The sequence below is a fragment of the Ranitomeya variabilis genome, chromosome 5, assembly GCF_051348905.1.
Source record: "Ranitomeya variabilis isolate aRanVar5 chromosome 5, aRanVar5.hap1, whole genome shotgun sequence".
Classification (NCBI taxonomy): Eukaryota; Metazoa; Chordata; class Amphibia; order Anura; family Dendrobatidae; genus Ranitomeya; species Ranitomeya variabilis.
In genome coordinates, this window is record NC_135236.1 from 131,655,516 (window position 1) to 131,679,375 (window position 23,860).

A 23,860-nucleotide genomic window follows, 5' to 3' on the forward strand; every position below is an offset into this window, starting at 1 on the left:
ATGGCAAGAGAACATAGCATAAGCATATATAGGAACTAGCTCTTGGAAGATGGGAACTGAGCTGACCATGAACTAAACCTAACGCACAACTAGCAGTGGCCGGGTAGCATGCCTACGTTGATTCTAGATGCCCAGCCCAGCCGGAGGACTAAATAAAGCTAGCAGAGGAAAATATTAGTCCTAGCTCACCTCTAGAGAAATACCCCGAAAGGAGACAGAGGCCCCCCACATGTATTGGCGGTGAGTTGAGATGAAATAACAAACGTAGTATGAAAATAGGTTTAGCAAATTTGAGGTCCACTTACTACATAGCAGAAGACAGAAAGGACACTTTCATGGTCAGCTGAAAACCCTATCAAAAAACACCATCCAGAAATTACTTTAAAACTCTGGCATTAACTCATAACACCAGAGTGGCAATTCCCGTTCACAAGAGCTTTCCAGACACAGTAACGAAACTACAGCTGTGAACTGGAACAAAATGCAAAAACAAACATGGACAAGAGTCCAACTTATCTAGTAGTTGTCTAGGAGCAGGAACAAGCACAGAGAGGCTTCTGATAACATTGTTGACCGGCAAGCAACTAACAGAGCAGCAAGGTTATATAGCGACTCCCACATCTTGATGGGAACAGGTGAACAGAGAAGATGAAGACACCAGTTCAATTCCACCAGTAGCCACCGGGGGAGCCCAGAATCCAAATTCACAACAGTACCCCCCCCTCAAGGAGGGGGCACCGAACCCTCACCAGAACCACCAGGGCGATCAGGATGGGCCCTATGAAAGGCACGAACCAGATCGGAGGCATGAACATCAGATGCATTCACCCAAGAATTATCCTCCTGGCCGTATCCCTTCCACTTGACCAGATACTGGAGTCTCCGTCTGGAAACACGAGAGTCCAAAATTTTCTCCACAACGTACTCCAACTCACCCTCAACCAACACCGGAGCAGGAAGCTCAACGGAAGGCACAACCGGTACCTCATACCTGCGCAATAATGACCGATGAAAAACGTTATGAATAGAAAAGGATGCAGGGAGGTCCAAACGGAAGGAAACAGGGTTAAGAATCTCCAATATCTTATACGGGCCGATAAACCGAGGCTTAAACTTAGGAGAAGAGACCCTCATAGGGACAAAACGAGAAGACAACCACACCAAATCCCCAACAGAAAGCCGAGGACCAACACGACGGTGGCGGTTGGCAAAAAGCTGAGTCTTCTCCTGGGACAACCTCAAATTGTCCACCACCTGCCCCCAGATCTGATGCAATCTCTCCACCACAGCATCCACTCCAGGACAATCCGAAGATTCCACCTGACCAGAGGAAAATCGAGGATGAAACCCCGAATTACAGAAAAACGGGGACACCAAAGTGGCAGAGCTGGCCCGATTATTGAGAGCGAACTCCGCCAATGGCAAAAAAGCAACCCAATCATCCTGGTCAGCAGACACAAAACACCTCAGATATGTCTCCAGGGTCTGATTAATCCGCTCGGTCTGGCCATTCGTCTGAGGATGGAAAGCGGACGAAAAAGATAAATCTATGCCCATCCTAGCACAGAATGCCCGCCAAAATCTAGACACGAATTGGGTCCCTCTGTCAGAAACGATATTCTCAGGAATACCATGCAAACGAACAACATTTTGAAAAAACAGAGGAACCAACTCGGAAGAAGAAGGTAACTTGGGCAGAGGAACCAAATGGACCATCTTAGAAAAACGGTCACACACCACCCAGATGACAGACATCTTCTGAGAAACAGGCAGATCTGAAATAAAATCCATCGAGATGTGCGTCCAAGGCCTCTTAGGAATAGGCAAGGGCAACAATAATCCACTAGCCCGAGAACAACAAGGCTTGGCCCGAGCACAAACGTCACAAGACTGCACAAAGCCTCGCACATCTCGTGACAGGGAAGGCCACCAGAAGGACCTTGCCACCAAATCCCTGGTACCAAAAATGCCAGGATGACCTGCCAACGCAGAAGAATGAACCTCAGAGATGACTCTACTGGTCCAATCATCAGGAACAAACAGTTTATCAGGTGGGCAACGATCAGGTCTCTCCGCCTGAAACTCCTGCAAGGCCCGCCGCAGGTCTGGAGAAACGGCTGACAATACCACTCCATCCTTAAGGATACCTGTGGGCTCAGAGTTACCAGGCGAGTCAGGCTCAAAACTCCTAGAAAGGGCATCCGCCTTAACATTCTTAGAACCCGGTAGGTATGACACCACAAAATTAAACCGAGAGAAAAATAATGACCAGCGCGCCTGTCTAGGATTCAGGCGCCTGGCGGTCTCAAGATAAATCAAATTTTTGTGGTCAGTCAATACCACCACCTGATGTCTGGCCCCCTCAAGCCAATGGCGCCACTCCTCAAAAGCCCACTTCATGGCCAAAAGCTCCCGATTCCCAACATCATAATTCCGCTCAGCGGGCGAAAATTTACGGGAAAAGAAGGCACAAGGCCTCATCACGGAGCAGTCAGAACTTTTCTGCGACAACACTGCCCCAGCTCCGATCTCAGAAGCGTCGACCTCAACCTGAAAAGGTAGAGCAACATCAGGCTGACGCAACACAGGGGCAGAGGAAAAACGGCGCTTAAGCTCCCGAAAGGCCTCCACAGCATCAGGGGACCAATCAGCAACATCAGCACCCTTCTTAGTCAAATCGGTCAATGGCTTAGCAATATCCGAAAAACCAGCAATAAATCGACGATAAAAGTTAGCAAAGCCCAAAAATTTCTGAAGACTCTTAAGAGAAGAGGGCTGCGTCCAATCACAAATAGCTTGAACCTTGACAGGATCCATTTCAATGGAAGAGGGGGAAAAAATATATCCCAAAAAGGAAATCCTCTGTACCCCAAAAACACACTTAGAACCCTTCACACACAAAGAATTAGACCGCAAAACCTGAAAAACCCTCCTGACTTGCTGGACATGAGAGTCCCAGTCATCCGAAAAAATCAGAATATCATCCAGATACACAATCATAAATTTATCCAAATAATCGCGAAAAATATCATGCATAAAGGACTGGAAAACTGACGGAGCATTAGAAAGACCAAAAGGCATCACTAAATACTCAAAGTGGCCCTCGGGCGTATTAAATGCGGTTTTCCACTCATCCCCCTGCCTGATTCGCACCAAATTATACGCCCCACGAAGGTCAATCTTAGAGAACCACTTAGCCCCCTTTATGCGAGCAAACAAATCAGTCAGCAACGGCAATGGGTATTGATATTTAACAGTGATTTTATTCAAAAGCCGATAATCAATACATGGTCTCAAAGAGCCGTCTTTTTTTGACACAAAGAAAAAACCGGCTCCTAAGGGAGATGACGATGGACGAATATGTCCCTTTTCCAAGGACTCCTTTATATATTCTCGCATAGCAGCATGTTCAGGCACAGACAGATTAAATAAACGACCCTTTGGGTATTTACTACCCGGGATTAAATCTATGGCACAATCGCACTCTCGGTGCGGAGGTAACGAACCAAGCTTGGATTCTTCAAAGACGTCACGATAGTCAGACAGGAACTCAGGAATTTCAGAGGGAATGGATGATGAAATGGAAACCACAGGTACATCCCCATGAGCCCCCTTACATCCCCAGCTCAACACAGACATAGCTCTCCAGTCGAGGACTGGGTTGTGAGATTGCAGCCAAGGCAATCCTAGCACCAAATCATCATGTAGATTATACAGCACCAGAAAGCGAATAATCTCCTGGTGATCCGGATTAATACGCATAGTTACTTGTGTCCAGTATTGTGGTTTATTATTAGCCAATGGGGTGGAGTCAATCCCCTTCAGAGGAATAGGAGTCTCCAAAGGCTCTAAATCATACCCACAGCGTTTGGCAAAGGACCAATCCATAAGACTCAAAGCGGCGCCAGAGTCGACATAGGCGTCCGTGGTAATAGATGACAAAGAGCAAATCAGGGTCACAGATAGAATAAATTTAGACGGTGAGGTGCAAATGGAAACAGATTTACCAAGCTTTTTAGTGCGCTTAGAGCATGCTGATATAACATGAGTAGAATCACCACAATAGAAACACAACCCATTTCTCCGTCTAAAATTCTGCCGCTCGCTTCGGGACAGAATTCTATCACACTGCATACTCTCTGGCGACTTCTCAGTGGACACCGCCAGATGGTGCACTGGTTTGCGCTCCCGCAAACGCCTATCGATCTGAATAGCCATTGTCATGGACTCATTCAGACCCGCAGGCACAGGGAACCCCACCATAACATCCTTAATGGCATCAGAGAGACCCTCTCTGAAAGTCGCCGCCAGGGCGCACTCATTCCACTGAGTAAGCACAGACCATTTACGGAATCTTTGGCAGTAAATTTCCGCTTCATCTTGCCCCTGAGATAGGGACATCAAAGTTTTTTCTGCCTGAAGCTCCAAATGAGGTTCGTCATAAAGCAACCCCAAGGCCAGAAAAAACGCATCCACATTGAGCAACGCAGGATCCCCTGGTGTCAATGAAAAAGCCCAGTCTTGAGGGTCGCCCCGGAGCAAGGAAATCACAATCCTGACCTGCTGTGCAGGGTCTCCGGCAGAGCGAGATTTCAGAGACAAAAATAATTTGCAATTATTTCGAAAATTCTGAAACCCGGATCTATTCCCCGAGAAAAATTCCGGCAAAGGAATTCTCGGCTCAGATACAGGTGCATGACAAACAAAATCTTGCAAATTTTGTACCTTCGTGGCGAGATTATTCAAACCTGCAGTTACACTCTGAAGATCCATTACAAACAGGTGGACACAGAGCCATTCAAGGGTTAAGAGGAGGTAAGAAGCAGCTAGACAGCAATTAAGGGCTAGGCAGCAAAACTCTGAGGGGGGGGAAAAAAAAAAAAAAAAATTTCCCTTCAACACTTCTTTTCCTCCTGCTTCAGCCCAAACAATTAACACTTTGCGGGCCGGTCAAACTGTCATGATCTCAATGGCAAGAGAACATAGCATAAGCATATATAGGAACTAGCTCTTGGAAGATGGGAACTGAGCTGACCATGAACTAAACCTAACGCACAACTAGCAGTGGCCGGGTAGCATGCCTACGTTGATTCTAGATGCCCAGCCCAGCCGGAGGACTAAATAAAGCTAGCAGAGGAAAATATTAGTCCTAGCTCACCTCTAGAGAAATACCCCGAAAGGAGACAGAGGCCCCCCACATGTATTGGCGGTGAGTTGAGATGAAATAACAAACGTAGTATGAAAATAGGTTTAGCAAATTTGAGGTCCACTTACTACATAGCAGAAGACAGAAAGGACACTTTCATGGTCAGCTGAAAACCCTATCAAAAAACACCATCCAGAAATTACTTTAAAACTCTGGCATTAACTCATAACACCAGAGTGGCAATTCCCGTTCACAAGAGCTTTCCAGACACAGTAACGAAACTACAGCTGTGAACTGGAACAAAATGCAAAAACAAACATGGACAAGAGTCCAACTTATCTAGTAGTTGTCTAGGAGCAGGAACAAGCACAGAGAGGCTTCTGATAACATTGTTGACCGGCAAGCAACTAACAGAGCAGCAAGGTTATATAGCGACTCCCACATCTTGATGGGAACAGGTGAACAGAGAAGATGAAGACACCAGTTCAATTCCACCAGTAGCCACCGGGGGAGCCCAGAATCCAAATTCACAACAACCACCCTGGAGTAGCACATGGTAGCTGCCTGCTGCACAAGCCTGACCTCACCATCAGAGGCTCCAGTGAAAACCAAGGCAGCTGTCATGGTCACGCCCCTTCCAGGGTAGTCTGGTTCGTGGCACAGTGGGGCCACAAACCCCCTTGGCTCACGCCCATCAGTCAGGGTGTGAGCGTGACACTCCTCCTCTTCTGCCCTTTCAGCACAGTACAGTCCACGGGCACCTCAAGTATCTGAATCTCATCACAAATGGATCACTTTCATCCAACGGGGTTAACATCTGTTGATGAGACTTTGGATTATGATCGGACCCAACTTCACCCAGCCCTGGATCAAACTGAGAAACAATTTGGCCATCGGTGCAGAAGATTTCCTCCTCTTGACTCTGTGAATCTTTGGAGGACACTTCTGATGCCCATGGCATACAATGTGTGAATAGATCCGCAGACTCAGCCATCTGTGGTTCCCAACAGACAGTTGGGCAGTTGGAGAGTTTTGACGTTGGGGAAAACAAAGGTAATTGGAGTGCCACCACTGAGGACTGTACTGTGTGTGATGTTAAGGTAGAGGAAGAGGAGCAGAGGTCACTTGATGCATCACTTGCCATCTACTGGAGCACATGTTCTTTCTGGCCTGCATCTACAAGGAAAGGGAGTGGAGTAGTCAAGAACAGAAGTTATAAAAATGCTGCGCAATTGCTCATTGCAGCAGAACAAAGCAACTTCTCATCCCTCATATCATACTTGTCTCACAACCCTGAACAGCTATTCAGTACTTTTAATTCTCTCCTCCATCCACCATCTCCCCCTCCCTCTCTTCTAATTTCAGCTGAAGACATTGCCTCACCACCTGTGAACTTGACACAATAACGTCCCACCTCATTCTAAATCTTACCACAGTCTTCATCCCAAGCCTAATCCCCCCTTTTCAATCTGTCACTAACAACTGGTGTCTTCCCTCATGATTTAAACATACCTCGATTACACCCATCCTCAAAAAGCCCACCCATGACCCATCCTCTTTGTCTAGTTATCAATCCATATCATTTCTCCTCTATGCCTCCAAACTAATTGAGCAATACGTCCATTTTGACCTGTCCTCCTACCACTCCTCTTGCTCCCCCTTGACCACTTACAATCTAGCTTCAGAAACTGCCCTGACTAAAGTCACCAACGACCTACTAACCAGCAAATGAAAGTGACACAAGTTTGTCCTCCTCCTTCTCCTGGACCTGGCATCTGCCTTTAACACAGTGAACCATTCCCTTTTACTACAGACTTTCTGATCTATTACCATTACAGACTTGGCCCTTTGTTGGATCTCCTCGTACCTAAGAGATAGGACATTTAGTGTCTCCCACTCACACACTACCTCCTTATTTCACCCCCTATGTGTTGGTGTCCTCCAAGGTTCAGTTGTAGGCCTGGGCACCATGCTTAGGGCTCGTGTACACCCTCCCTCTTAAAGGGACCGCCCACGTCAACCTAAGATATTCCCAGCCTATAGCGGGTGACATATTCTATTCAAGGCTTCTCCAATATGGAGGTGCCTGAGCTACAGTGTTAGTTTGCCTTGCATGCTTGCTAGTTGTCAGGTCCCCAGGTCCACCTGTCTGCTAGTCTACCTTGTAGCCATCTGCTCATTCCTGTCTGTGCCTGTCTGCTCGTACTTTTCTGTGCTCTTTTGACCATCAGCCAGTCCAGGTTGCACCTGCCAGTGCCCATCTGTCTAATATCCGGTCCGGCTTTTCTGTTCCTCAGCCTATCCCATCTGCACCCATGGTTCCAGTGTCCCTACAGTGCCTGCCTGCATTCTTCATCCCTCCTTTGGGCCTTAGCAGCCTACCCACTGTAGGGGGTCAGCTGCCACCTTCTATAGGCCAGCCCTAGAGTTGCACCTGGTACGACCTCCTTGTCCCTCCTTGGGTCGCAGTTTTTGCCTGCTGCCACTTATATGAGTTGGGATTTGGTAGGCCTTGTAGTTAAGTCCCTTCAGGTTTTCAAGGGATACAGCACAGTGGTTCTACCACCTTGCCCGTTACAGTCTACATCTGCTGGTTTAGCTGAAGTGGAAGAGGTGTCAGTCCCCGCATGGGCAGACATACTCCATGTGCATATTACCCAACAAAAGTATCCAAAAGACTAAAAAATATTTTTCTATATTTTTTATTTCATAAATGATCAAATCATGATTACACACACAAATAGCAATAAATATAATAAACAAATGACAATGCAAAAATATTTTATTGAAAAAGAGGATTAAAATCACAATATGTCCTATTGAGAAAATCAATATGTAGACAGATATAACAATCACATATGCAAAAATATATATATATATGTTATACCCCATGTGCAGCCTGTGTGGCTGCACTAGGGCCTGGAGGTGGAGGGGGGCCCCTCCAGGGTGGCTAATAATGAGGGCAATCTGGCCTGGTTATCTGGCCCTGAGGCTCCAGGGGGCCCCTGGCCAGATTGCCCCCATGTACGGCGGACAGGGAGAGAACCCTGCAGCTCTGCTGCCTACAAGAGAAAATAGCATTGGAGTGGAGCTGCAGCAATCTGTCCTGCTTCCTGCCCGTGCTTCCTGTCTCTTTCACATGGACAGCAGCACCGCTGTATGACGTCATCATTCAGCAGCCAGCTGTGCCAGAGAGAGGAAGCTGCCGGCGATGGGAGAGCATGTGGAGAGGTGAGAGGTACGGAGAGGTGAGTGGTGCTGTGTGTGTGTGTTTTTTGTATGTACGTGTGTTGCTTGTGTGTGTAGAGACGAGTGGTGGTGTGTGGGTGTGCGTGCGTGCATTGTAACGATGCAGGGGAATGTGCAGAGAGGTGAATGGTGCTGTGTGTGTAGGTGGGGGAGAGGGCACAGATGTGATGGAGGTGTTGGGGAGGAGGAAATGATGGAGGTGGTGGAATGGGCAATGATGGGGATGGCGGGGGAGTAGGAAATGATGGAGGTGGTGGAATGGGCAATGATGGGAGTGGTGGAAAAAGACAATGGTGGGGTGGTTGGGAGGAGGAAATGATAGAGGTGGTGGAATGGGCAATGATGGGGTGGTGGGGGAGAAAGCAATGATGGAGGAGGTGAAGAGTGCAATGATGGGGTGGGGGAAAGGACAATAATGGGATGCAGGGGGAGGAGGACAATGAGGGGTGTGGGGGATTGAGATGGGAGGAAGGGGGACTTATAATGGACTTAGGAACAGGGGGAGGTGGAGGAAGACATTATCATCGCTTTTTATGTCTAACACAGTCCCTTAGTAGGGTTGAGCGAAACGGATCGGACATTTTCAAAAGTCGCCGACTTTCAGCAAAGTCGGGTTTCATGAAACCCGACCCGATCCCACTGTGGGATCGGCCATGCAGTCGGCGATCTTCGCGCCAAAGTCGCGTTTCATATGACGCTTTCCCCGCCATTTTTTCAGCCAATGAAGGAGTGTGGGCAGCGTGATGACATAGGTTCCGGCTTGCTTTGTGCGGCGTCACAGGGGGTAAAACCGCCATCTTAACGTTTGGGACATAGCGATTTGCACAGTGAAACACAAACTTTGCAGGGACGGAGGAGAGAGAGAGAGAGAGAGAGAAAGAGAGAGAGAGAAAAAAAAAAAAAAGATAATATCCCCGTTGACCTGCATTGGGTTTCGTGTTTCGGTTGGCCCCCGACTTTTCACAATAATCGGCCGATTTCACACGATCCGACTTTCGAGACAGTTGGGTTTCACAAGACCCGACTCGATCCTAAAAAAGCAAAAGTCGCTCAACCCTATCCCTTAGTAAAGAGTGTACGTACTTACTATGTATAACACAGTCCCTTAGTATACAGTGTACTATCTCATTATGCATAACACCATCCTTAGTTACATAGTTTCCTCTTTTATTATTTCGTTCCATCCTCTCTAGTTACAGTACATATGGTGCCTTACTTTATTATATAGCTTCCTCTACTGTTATGCACAGTCTTATCTCTAACATAGTGTATTCTTGTTAATTTTGTTATTCACTGCGCCCTCTCTCTTTAGATGTAAAATGACTGCTGATGGGCTCTATATAATCCAATATGTAAGGGACGGTCCAGTACATAACAAGAGAGGGCACTGTATAAAAAGGGACAGTAATAAACATAATAAAGGAAACTATGTAATATATACACATGTATGTGTGTGTGGCTATATATATATATATAGCGTTGTTGCCATAAAAGGAAGGGGGCCCAGACACATTTATTGCACAGGGGCCCCAAGCTGTCAGTGTCCGCCCCCGGGTCCCCGCTATACTAGTTCTACTCGTTTGCAATTGATGCCACTTTGCTGCTGTCTGCCACCTGCCACTAATTTTTGAAAATGTGTAGACTCCTGCTTGGGTCTCCTTCATGTGTGTTGCCTTTAGCAGTAGGCCTCCGAGACCGTCAGGCCTCCACTTCATTGGAGTCAACTACCCATGTTACTACTATCATTAGATTTTTCTGACAATGGTAGTTTACAAAACTGATATTTGTGCCACCTGAGTGTGGCTCAGCATGAAAGCAGGTTGAGCTGTTGTATGTGATATCAGGGCTCCCAGCACAGCAGGCCTACAGTGATTCCTCACCCTCCTCGTCTTACTATGATGTTCAGTTGACAGCTGTAAATTCTGGTCCAGACCACGATATCTCGTACATGGCTGATTGCTGCAGTGCAATGCTACAGTTTGTACCGTTGGTGAATTGATGCCACTTTTCTGGTATCTGTCCCTCATTTGATGTGCTTTGGCAGCTTTTCGGGCCATTAGATAGTGTTGTGCATGTGTTTGTTTTTGCCTCCCATTGACTTAAATGGTGTTTGGCTAAGTTCGGAGAATATTCGACGAATAAATCAGAGAATATTGCAAATTCGGCAATCATAATCCGAAGCGAACATTGAAATAATCGCTCATTTCTACAGGTGACCAACATAGGCATTCTATCAGACGTTTATCATTTTATAATCAATACATGGTCATGATAAGTCGTGTCATAGAGGAAAATTAAAATCCATAAAGACATTTTCAGAGAGAAGACATATCACCATCACATTGAACATATGGGAGTAATTATAACTGGGGAAGTAAGAAAGAGCTGACACTTCAACCTCCATTAAGATTGTGAAAATGTAATTATAGCAGAGATCTACTTTGAGAACCAGCCATGAAGACTTACATTCGTTTACTCAGAGGTGGAGAAGCACACTCCCAAGGCAAGAGCTTCCTCTGTTCAAAGCAATGATCGCAGACATTCAGGAGTCAATTTTAGTACATTTAGGAGTAGTGGTTTGCACCAATCCACTATTTATAGGAGATATATTTTCAGCATCGTACTGAAGGAACGAACAAAACACATTCAGTCACATCACTGTAAGGCCATTCTAACTCCTCCAACTTAATATCGGTCCAGTGGATGATGCTATCGATGTCATGTTTCATCTATATAGAAAAGTAAAATCGCGATAGGAAACAAGATGACAATATCTACCTCCTAAGATCTCCAGAGGCAAAGATATACTGAAAGTTTGAAATCTCATAAATATCTAAAAGACCTAGTACATCCCACAACCAGCTCCATATGAGCTCACCAAGGGGACGTATGTGGTCGTAACCTTGATCTAATAAAATTAGAAGTTGGATTTCTGTCATTGTTCATTTTTTCTGTAAGACACAGTTCTCTGTGAGAGTGTTCCATTTTCCTAATCGGAGCTCTTTCGTCCATAAAAAACAGAACGATTCCTGCAGCATCAGGTTTAGTACTTCTCTTTCATTATTCACTTTTAATTTTATGTAATTGTATATACCGTTTTGTTTTGTTACCATTTTGTAACATCTTTTATAAACACTGCCTACCTTTCCAGATAAAATATAAAAAATGTAATAGCTCTATTCCTCCACACCCATGAAACCATATGCTACCTGTAACTGGTGTCCTATCATCCTGTATAAATGATTGGTGGCAGCTAATAGTTCCTTTTGTTATTGTGGAGTTTTCAGTGACCATACTGGGGTATATACAGTATATATACATGTATATATATATATATATATATATATATTACATGTGTTGGGATCGTGGGTGTGCATACCATATGCTTACTGTGAGTTACCCAATAACTGGCCCCAGAGTAGAAGCAACCTCACCATCACTCATCAGTCAATTGCGTAACTGTCCTGATGATTGGAGCAGTGGAGTTGTGTCCCCTGACAAATTGGTGGCATCGGTGGGATCTGTGGGATCTCCCTGCTGTTATCCTTGACAAACTGGTGACAGCTGTGGGATCAGCTTGATCTCTCCAGTGTTCTCCTCGACAAACTGGTGGCAGTGGTGGAATCTGCACGACTCCCCCTGCTGTTATCCTTAGCACGTGGGAATAAGAAAATTGTTTCCATCTCACAATTTTCCATTTATTTTTCATGGCATACATGTTCCTAACAGGTGACAATCTTGTACAGAATAAATCACAAGATTTATGACTTCAGCATTATGTTCTGGGGAGTTTTGCCTCATGCTTGTAAACAGAAAGGAGTAGGCTTAACTCGGTTTCTCCTCATGTCACTGCTGCTTACTTGGTTTGCAGCCAGTATCTGGTCACAATGGGATGTGGAGAATAAGACATTTATCTCTGCAGGAAAGGGTAATTAAGTACTTTTCCTCAATTGGGGGTGAACATTAATTTGATTTAGTTTTCTTGAGTATCTGCCAAAGTCTATGTCTCCATGGGTTTTTCACATCTGTCTATTGCATCAAATCTAAGAATTCAAACACAAGGTTGTCTCTGCATACCCATCTGTGGGTTAAAAACAGGAGCCTTATGACAATTGGAATGAAAATACATTAAACAGAAAATGTATGTTATGTAGTATTAATTGAAAGTTAATGTCATGTGTACAGGCATGCCAATAAATCACTTTCTCATTACACGGCTGTCAGATGGGTTGAATGTCCACCATGGGACTTTGTTGTACTCACACTCGCCTTTATACATGATTTCTTGCTTACTAGGAAATGTCTGGATTATTTTGTATAGGCTATAGTATTTTTTTCTTAATAAGCCCTGCCATCAATGGTTGCCAATTAAAGCCAAGCAGAGACATACATAGAAGCGTAAACTTTATTATTCTCAAAAACACTTCATCAAGTTTCTAAGAAGTATAGTCCCATAAAGAGCCATGATCCAATACAGTAGATCCTGTTACAAATGGTGTTTGGTAACTTTCTTGGCAATGTGAAGAAGGCCAGGCTGGGGAGATCACAGAGAGCACAGAGTGTATTGCCAGAAAGGAGCAGTGTCAGTAAAAAACAGAGCCATATGGATGATCTGGGGATTAGCGACTTAATACAGATGAGTCAGCCTGGTTCTGATTCATATACTGGATCCATTATTTATTCTCCTCCTTTTAACTCCCGTTGGGCTGCTGGTGCTGCCATGTCATTGTTCCCATTTGTATTAACCTGTCCTTACCGCTGCTATAGGATGATTGATAATATTGAGACTTCACACCTAGAAACCTTACAAAAACACTTTTTCTTGGTGACACAAACCTCTCCATTGATAAAGTAATTTCTGTTTACTGCGGACAGTTTCGTGGTGACTACTAATTGGATCAATTAAGTCTCAAAAGTAATTAAGTTGATGTGAAGAAAACATGAGCAAGAACCCTTCTGAGCGTAAATAGGAAAATTGTCAGCAGTCACAGGGTTTATGTCACCAAGACAACATCCACTAATAAGCTATCTGGACGGCAGACTTCTTGTGTCTACATTGCCTAATTTATTGTGTCTAGAAGGAAAAAACGACACACGTGTTTTTAATAGGAATAGGTTTATTTTATAACACAGGCAGTTCTACATTTGCCCAGCTGTGACCCGTAAATATATCACACGTTCCGGTGTCCATGGCATCATGTCCTGTAGAAGTCATAGAATCCCATCCGCATGGGGTTTATTACCATCAACTGCCAAGAGAGTGTAAGGATAGGAAGCCGATAAGCATTAATATTTCTCACTAATATGGATAATCCATTAGGAAATAATGTATTCAGAGCTGTCAGGTGCCTGTCTGTAGAACACTCAATATAGAAAACAGGAAATATCTTGTGAATGCAAATACAGGAATTTAATATATTCCAATTTAGACCTGAATTACTGAAATGAAATTATGCATAAATGCATATTTCAGCTGTCTGCATGAATATACAAAATATTCCTGCTCACATGCATTTAATGAAATGATTGATATATCCAAATATACCATATATTAACCCCTTCAACTCGAAGCCTGTTTTCACCTTCTTGACCAGGCCAATTCACTTTATGAGGTCATAACTTTGGAACACTTCAATGGGTCCCACTGATTCTGAGATTGTTTTTTCACGACTTATTGTACTTCATGATAGTGGTAAAATGTATTTGATATGACTTACATTTATTTGCGGAAAAATCGGGAATTCGGCGAAAATTTGCAAAAATGTTGCAATTTGAAAAACTTTAAATTTTTATGCCCTTAAACAGAGAGTAATGTCACACAAAATAGTTAATAAATAACATTTCCCACATATCTACTTTACATCAGCACAATTTTTGAAACATCGTTTTTTTTAGTTAGGAGGTTATAAGGGTTAAAATTTGACCAGCGACTTTTAATCCCTTTCTGACCTCGGACAGGATAGTACGTCCGAGGTCAGATCCCCTGCTTTGATACGTGCTCCGGCGGTGAGCCCGCATCAAAGCCAGGACATGTCAGCTGTTTTGAACAGCTGACATGTGCGCACAATAGCGGCAAGTGCAATCACAATCCACCTGCCGCTATTAACTAGTTAAATGCCGCTGTCAAATGCTGACAGCGGCATTTAACTACCGCTTCCAGCCACGCGGCTGGAGATGCGCTCATCGCCGACCCCCGTCACATGATCGGGGGTCAGCGATGCATCAGGATACTAACCATAGAGGTCCTTGAGACCTCTATAGTTACTGATGCCGGCTTGCTGTGAGCGCCACCCTGTGGTCGGTTCTCATAGCAAGCCTGTAATTAAGCTACATAGGATCGATCTGATGATCGATGCTGTGTAGCAGAGCCGATCAGGCCATGCCAGCTTCTAGCCTCCCATGGAGGCTATTGAAGCATGGCAAAAGTAAAAAAAAAGTGTTTAAAAAAATATGAAATACATAAAAAAATATAAAAGTTTAAATCACCCCCCTTTTGCCCCATTCAAAATAAAACAATAAAAATCAAATCAAATATATACAGTACATGTTTGGTATCGCTGCGCTCAAAATCGCCCGATCTATCAATAAAAAATAGGATTAACCTGATCGCTAAACGGCGTAGCGAGAAAAAAATTTGAAACGCCAAAATTACGTTTTTTTGGTCGTCGCGACATTGCATTAAAATGCAATAACGGGCGATCAAAAGAATGTATCTGCACCAAAATGGTATCACTTAAAACAACAGCTTGGCACGCAAAAAATAAGCCCTCACACAGCCCCAGATCACGAAAAATGGAGACGCTACGGGTATCGGAAAATGGCACCAAGGTAACAGGAGACAATGGAAAATATATTTGTTGAGCAATTTCTCTTGAGCATGCCGATACCCCATATATGGGGAAAACCACTTTTTTGGCGTACAGCAGGGCTCGGAAGGGATGGAGCGCCGTTTAATTTTTTTGAATGTAATATTTACTGGCATAATTCGCTGACGCCATGTTGAGTTTGGAGAGCCCCTGATGTGCCTAAAAAGTGGAAAACACCCACAAGTGACACCATTACGGAAACTAGACCCCTTAGGGAACTTATCTAGATGTGTAGTGAGCACCTTGAACCCCCAGGTGCTTCACAAAAGATTATAACGTTGAGCCGTGAAAATAAAAAAAATTGCATTTTCCCACAAAAATGATCTTTAGCTGCAAATGTTGCATTTTCATAAGGGTAATAGGGGAAATTGCACCACACAATTTATTAAGCAATTTCTTCGGAGTTCACCGATACCCCATATGTGGTTGAAAACTATTTTTGAGGCACAGTGCAAAGCTCAGAAGGGAAGGAGCGCCATATTACAGCGCAGATTTTGCTGCACTGGTTTGAGGGTGACATGTTATATTGGAGTGCCGGGATAGCAGAATCCCCCTAAATGAACCTATTTTACAAACTAAACCTCTCAATGAATTCATCTAGGTTTGCAGTGATTTATATTGACACCACAGACGTTTCGCAAATTTTATTCCACTGGGCAATGAAGAAAAAATAATTTACATTTTTTACCACCAAGATTGTGTGTTAGCCCCAAGTTTTACATTTTCACACTTGGAAATGGGTAAAAATGGCACCAAAATTTGTTCCACAATTTCTGCTGAATGTAGAAATTACCCATATGTGGATTTACAGTACTGCTTAGCCATTAGGCGAGACTATTGAGGGACAGAGTGCTATTTGCTTCCTGGATAGCAGATTTTCCTAGAATAGTTTGAGGATTCCATATCAAGAGCCCCTAAGTGCTAGAAAAGCAAAATCCACCCTCAAGTGACCCCATTTTGGAATTTATAAACCCTTTGGGAATTTATCTACAGGTGCAGTGATGATTTTGACTCCATGGGTGTTTTTCCAGAAATAAACAGTAGTGGATGTTGCTGAGTGAAAATTGTAAACCGACATTGTAGTGACCAGTATGTTGTAGTGACCAGTACATTATGCTCAGTTCATACTTCTGGAGACACGCACCTGTAAATTAGGCAAGTGCTCATCACTACAGAAATGCCAAACATGTGGGCACTAAACGTGGTTTAGACACACTAGGGTTCAGAAGGGAGGGGGCATCTGAATTTAGGAGCCCAGCATTTGTGGAATTTCTTTTGGGGGGCGAGAAGCCATTTCACTTTTCCGAAGCATTTGTGCTACCAATAACATGGAAGTCCGCTATATTTTCGTTAAAAGATGATGTACCTGAGTGGTGTCTTGCATATTTTTTTGTGGATAGAGTTGAAGCTTTTATTCGGGAACATTTTACATAACATTTAGGATCACATTTATCTGTTGCTACATACTGAGCACTTATATTGGGGTTTCCATCTAAATCTCCAAGTGCCGTGACAGATGAAACCCCCTAGGGATCCATTCACTATAATGGGGCAGCAGAGTTACTGTGAACTCCATCTTGCCTCTGTTCAGATTTGTACTTCTTTTCAGAAATGCACAAAACTGTCGTCGATCGCACTTTTATATTCGCCTAAATAGACAGACACTACCGGGTCAACAGTGCCTCCTTCTGTCTCATTATAGGGAATCTTCCACCGGGGGTTCCGTCTGTATCACGTATTTCAGAGATTTACACAGAAACCCTGGTGTATTCGCTCAGTGTAGAGTGCAGGATAAATGTGCATTGAGCCTTACTGCAATCTTTGGGAGGCGAAATGAAAATATCAAGAGCAGGCGAAGAATTTTTTTTTTTTTTTACGCCATTCCTCGTGCCGTATAAGTGATATGGGGAATTTCTTCTTCGGATCGGTTCAATTACAGCGATACCAGATTTATATCGGGTTTTTATGTTTGGCTTCTGTCACATGCTTTTTATTGCAAAAATTAGTTTTTGCATCCCCATATTTAGACTGCTATAGTTTTTCCATATTTCAACCGACAGAGTCATGTGATGGTTTGTTTTTTGCAGGACGAGTTGATATTTTTACTGGTACCATTTTTGGACACATGACATTTTTTGATCGCTTTCTATTCCGATTTTTGGGAGAATGAGCAAAAACCAGCAATTCAGGATTTTCATTTTTTATTTTTAATACCGTTTCATGTGTGATAAAATTGGTAAGGAAGCTTTATTCTTTGGGTCAGTATGATAACATCGATACCCCATATATATTTTTTTTAATGTTTTGCCATTTTTACACAATAAAGACTATTCTATAGAAAAAATAATTCTTTTTTTGCATCACTTTACTCTGAGAGCTATAACTTTATTTTTCCGCTGATTGAGCTGTGTGATGGCTTGTTTTTTGTGGGACAAGATGATGTTTTCAGCGGTACAATCTTTATTTACATTTGTCTTTTTATTGCGTTTTATTCCAATTTTTGTTTGGCAGTATGATGATAAAGCATTGTTTTTTGCCTCGGTTTTTTTTACAGTCTTCTCTGAAGGGGTTAACCAGTGGGACAGTTTTATAGAGCGGGTCTTTGTGGACACAGAGATACCAAATATGTTTACTCTTTTTTTTTTTACGGAAATAATGTATTTGTTGGAATAATATTTTTTTCTTTTTTGTTCTTTATTTGTGGATTTCTTAAATTATTTTTACACTTTTTAATAATTTTGTTTTACTGTTTTACATTGTCCCATGATGGGACACCACTGTATTGTGACATATCGTTGATATGATACTCTCCAATGCTGCTGCATTGCAAAGCATCAGATCAACGTCTGACAGGCAGGTAAGGAGGTGTATCAGCTCCTGCTCTGAGCAGCCACTGAGAAGCCACCTTCCCTGAAGGATCCCACGGCTATCTTGCGGCCGGGGGTCTCCATGGAGACCATCAGGACAGCGTGATTGCATTGTGTTGTCCTGATAGAAGCACACAGGGAGCCCCCTCCCTGTACGATCTCTCCTAGATGTCACTGTCACTCTTGCTAGCACTGATCTTGGGAGTTGCTGCAGGGTGTCAGCTTTCACACAGAGCTGACACCCGCACCTGATTGCGGCAGTGCTCAGCATGATCCCCTGCAATTGCTGCGCGCATTATGTGCTGCACTTTGCAGGAATGGAGCTCCCGCAGTGCTGTACATGTATGGCACATGTCGGGAAGGGATTAATGGAAATAACACCAAGTAAAAAAATATGTACAGCATGTTAATATAATAGAAGTAATATATGGTAGCACTGGAGATGACTACATTAAAGCATTGATAATACAAGGCGTGAATGCTTAATTTAGCAAGGTCAGTTCTACTTCATTTTGTATACTCAAATACATGCCAAAGACTTTGTCCTAGCAAAACACCTGATGATACTGGCTTTGTCTCAAATGCTATGCCAATTTATAAAGTTAGTAAATACTAAGTTTACACAAAAATAAGACCTACACCGAAAATAAAGCCTAGCATGATTTTACAGGAGTTTTGGAGTACACTTTAAATATAATCCCAACACCAAAAAAAAGCCATAGTTACAATCATGGACAGTGCTAGGAGGTGAGGGAGACAAACTGGGCTATTGCACAGAGGACTCAGTCTTTTATGGGGCCCCAGTGTTTCTATTCCAAAGATGAGACTGCCTAATGACCTTTGGTGACATCACGGTACTGTGACCATGATGTCACCAAAGGTACTTTAACTGCAGCAGTCTAAAGGAACTGAAGAGGAGACAAGGCTGGCATACTAATAGATCATAAACTGAACATAGACCTCATCTGGAATACTGTGTCCAGTTTTGGGCACCACATTTTAAAAAGACATCAACAAACTGGAGCAAGTTCAGAGAAGAGCAAACCAGAATGGTGACCGATCTGCAAACCATGTCCTATGAGGAACGGTTACAGGATTTGGGAATGTTTAGCTTGCAAAAAAGAAGACTGAGAGTAGACTTAATAGCTGTCTACAAATATCTCAAGGTCTGTGAGATATTTGTAGACAGCTATTAGAAAAAACTTTTTGACAGTTAGGGTGATCAATGAGTGGAACAGGCTGCCACGAGAGGTGGTGAGTTCTCCTTCCATGGAAGTTTTCAAATAGAGGCTGGACAGACATCTGTCTGAGATGGTTTAGTGAATCCTGCTTTGAGCAGGGGTTGGACCAGATGACCCAGGAGGTCCTTTCCAACTCTACCATTCTATGATTCTATGTACTATATGTGCAGTGTGTGTGTATATTCATGTGTATATATGTGCAGTGTGTGTGTATATACATATGTATTGTGGGGAATCACTCTCTTTGGTAGGCATTAGGCATTTAGCCTTAGGTAGCCTTCACATAGGCAATGCAGCTTTGGTCCCAAGGTGTGCAGCTTTTATTGCTTTTCACATGTTGCACAGCACCAAAACAAAGTCATAAACATAAATCTTCAGCCTTGTCCAGGTGCTAAATAAACAGGACAGACCCTGGCTACTTATCTTATTCATGGCTGGGTTAGCCCCAGCTCGGTCAAGCAAAACAGCTATTGTCCATAACAACCACTGATACTTGAGGTTGTCTGCATATGGCTTGTGCAGACTCTTCTCAGATAGGGATTCTGTCCTGTCTCGCTCTTTAGCTCCAATACACATCCCGTCTAGTTAGCTTTCCTGAGCTCACTGCCCAAGGTGAACAGCTAGCCTGGTTATGTGCAGGACATAAAAAAAGTACAGGAATCTGTCTCTAAACACGAGGATAATATTATTAACATCAAAAAGCGCAAATTAAACAGAGACGATATTGACTATTCAGCACAGCATATGTATGATTGGAACAGAAACAATCCAGCTGTCCGAACTCCTAAATCTATTATCAGGAAAAGGAGACATCATCACATTCCATCCGTTAGTTTCAGCTTTTTCGACCCTTACATATCAGATTGCATTTCTAGTGATTCTGATTCTGATAACTACAAGCTTAGCTTTCGCTATTACAAAGCATTCAAATCTCCCAAGGACAGACATTTTTATAACAAATGCAAGAGACATGGTGGAATGAAACACAGAAAAACGTAGGGAATGATCTCACGACACAGGAGGAACCTTCAATTTTAAGTCAAGAAACTAATGTCCTTAATTTATCATCACCTGCGTTCACAGATCTGAACAAATTAAAATTCTTTCTTATGGTCTAAACTTTATTCCTGACATATACTGTATTTTGATTTATTTTCAACCATTCTGGACATTAACAGTTTCATCTGCATTCTTACTACTAAAAGACATTTTTGGAATAGTGATGCCGATCAAGTAATCAACAGTCATTGTGCTTTTTCCAACACAAACCGCACTTTCAATTTCCTAGAAGAAATGTCTGTTTTATGCCTGGAGGATTTGGACAACAGCTCATCAAACTGACAAGATGTTAATCAAGCTTCAGATTTCAATTCAAAAACCCATATTTTAACCTGATCCAATCCCGTGTAGATTGTATGGACATGTTTCAAGACTCAGTGGAGACAGAACTAAAAATTCTACAATAGTACTCACAAGAAGTTTTCTAAATCTAATCTTACATCTTCATTAATGAACGCATTATATGAATTACTACATGTGAAGGATATACTTGTGAAAATGTCGATCAAAGGTGGTGTGGTGGTGATTATAGACATTGCGGCCTATAGATTGCAAATTAATAATATGCTTAATGATTTCACCACTTACACCAAGTTGTCTTTTAATCCTTTACATGATTTTTCTGAAATGTCTCTTAAATTGATTAATGAAGGTTTTGCATGAGGAGTCTTGACCAAGAAACAAACAGAATATCTTGTTATTAAATCCCCTGCTATTCCAATACTCCATGATCTCTCTAAAGTGCATAAAGGGACAAATTTCCCACCTACAAGATTAATTATCACTGGCATCGGATCTGCAAATGAACATCTGAGTGAGTGGCTGGACTCCCTCCTTCAACCCTTGGCACAAAGATCCCCTGGCTACATCAGGGATTTTAGTGAGATTCTTGATCAATTATCAAATTTTAGATGGTCAAATAAATATACATGGATCAGTTATGACGTGATCTCATTGTATACTTTAATCCCACATCATGTGGCATTCGAAGCTTTTATTTTTCATCTTGCAAAGTAATGCCATTAAACCCAAATTTTATAGGATTACATTGTGCAGATTGCGATTTTTCTCATGATGCACAATTTGTTCCTATTTGACAGTTCTTTTTATTTACAGCATAGGGGAGTTTCCATGAGGGCCAAATTCTCACCCTCCATTCCAATCTGGTGATGGCATATTTTGAGGAGTTGTCCTTGTTTTCGACACAAAATCTATTTAATTCACATATAGTATGGTTGGGCAGATACATCGACGACATGCTCCTTTTATATTGTGCAGCAATGTATGTGTCATAACACTTTTTAATGAATACAACAATTCTATATGCAAATTGCCTCTTCAGAGAGAGAGAGGATTTGAACTCTATAGTGCATGATGCACAATTTGTTCCTATTTGACAGTTCTTTTTATTTACAGCATAGGGGAGTTTCCATGAGGGCCAAATTCTCACCCTCCATTCCAATCTGGTGATGGCATATTTTGAGGAGTTGTCCTTGTTTTCGACACAAAATCTATTTAATTCACATATAGTATGGTTGGGCAGATACATCGACGACATGCTCCTTTTATATTGTGCAGCAATGTATGTGTCATAACACTTTTTAATGAATACAACAATTCTATATGCAATTTGCCTCTTCGGAGAGAAAGAGGATTTGAAATCTATAGTGCCACATGTCAGAAGTAACGATCCTACAAGTAACAATCAACCCTTTAACGAGTCTAGCAAAAGGACTTAGGATAAAAGACAAATCAGAATCTCAATTTGTAGACACAGTGTTTTGGGCTGTTGGCCCTTCTCAGTGCAAAGTATGAGAACTAATTCGGCAAGATGAGAGGCTCTGGACTGGGGTCTAAGGGGTAAGGTTTCTTCTTGTGGAGAGTGACATTCCAGCTCTGGCGTGTCAAGGTAAGGAGGCTTATTCGCTGTGCAATGCTCCCCTGGGAAATTTAATATGCAAATTGCCTCTTCACAGATAAAGAGGACTTGAACTCTATAGCGCCACCTGTCGGGAGTAGTGATCTTACAAGTCACAATCCAATCAATCCATCAATTCTAATAATTTCAATCAACAATTTACAGTTAATCATAACTCACCAAATATTTCCTTTCTAGATCTGAAACTTTCCAGCTCTTCTGGTTGTTTCATTTCTACCTCTATGTTTCGGAAACCACTTGCTGGTAATATAAATATGCATGTCAAGAGCAGTCATCAAAAATATTGCTAAGGCAATACCTGTAGGTGAATAAATTCAAGCTAAAAGGAGCAGCAGTGATCCTTCTGTATATACCCAAAAAACTAAACTATTGAATGTGACATCATTGGTTTTAGCATGTCATGTACTAGAAAATAGGAGCAAAATTCCAAGTGCGGTGAAATTGCAAAAAAAGTGCAACCAACGCTTGTTTTTTGTTTAGCTTTTTTGCTAGGTTCACTAAATGCTAAAACTAACCAGCCATTTTGATTCTCCAGGTCATTATGAGTTCATAGACACCAAACATGTCTAGGTTATTTTTTATCTAAGTGGTACAAAAAAAATTCCAAACTTTGCTAAAAAAAAAATTGCGCAAATTTTCCTATACCCATAGCGCCTCCATTTTTCGTGATCTGGGGTTGGGTCAGGACTTATTTTTTGCATGCTGAGCTGATATTTTTAATGATACCATTTTGGTGCAGATATATTCTTTTGATGGCCCGTTATTGCATTTTAATGCAATGTTGCGCTGACCAAAAAAATGTAACTCTGGCGTTTCGAATTTTTTTCTCGCTACGCTGTTTACTGATCAGGTTAATCCTTTTTTTAATTGATAGATCGGGCGATTCTGAATGCGGCGATACCAAATATGTGTATATTTGATTTTTTATATTGTTTTATTTTGAATGGGGTGAAAGGGGGGTGATTTTAACTTTTATTTTTTTATTTTTTTCATATTTTTTAAAACATTTTTTTTAACTTTTGCCATGCTTCAATAGCCTCCATGGGAGGCTAGAAGCTGGCATAGCCTGGTCGTCTCTACTACATAGGAGCGATGCTCAGATCACTCCTATGTAGTAGAATTACTGCATTGCTATGAGCGCAAACCACAGGGGGGCGCTCACAGCAATCCGGCATCAACATCCATAGAGGTCTTCAATAGACCTCTGGTTGTCATGCCGACGTATCGCTGACCCCCGATCACATGACGGGGTCAGCGATGCGCGCATTTCCGGCCCGATGGCCGGAAGCGTTAGTTAAATGCCGCTGTCAGCGTTTGACAGCGGCATTTAACTAGTTAATAGCAGCTGGTGGATCGCGATTCCACCCACCGCTATTGCGGGCACATGTCAGCTGTTCAAAACAGGTGATATGTTCCGGCTTTGATGCAGGCTCACCGCCGGAGCCCTGCATCAAAGCGTGGGATCTGACCTCGGACGTATTATCCCGTCCGAG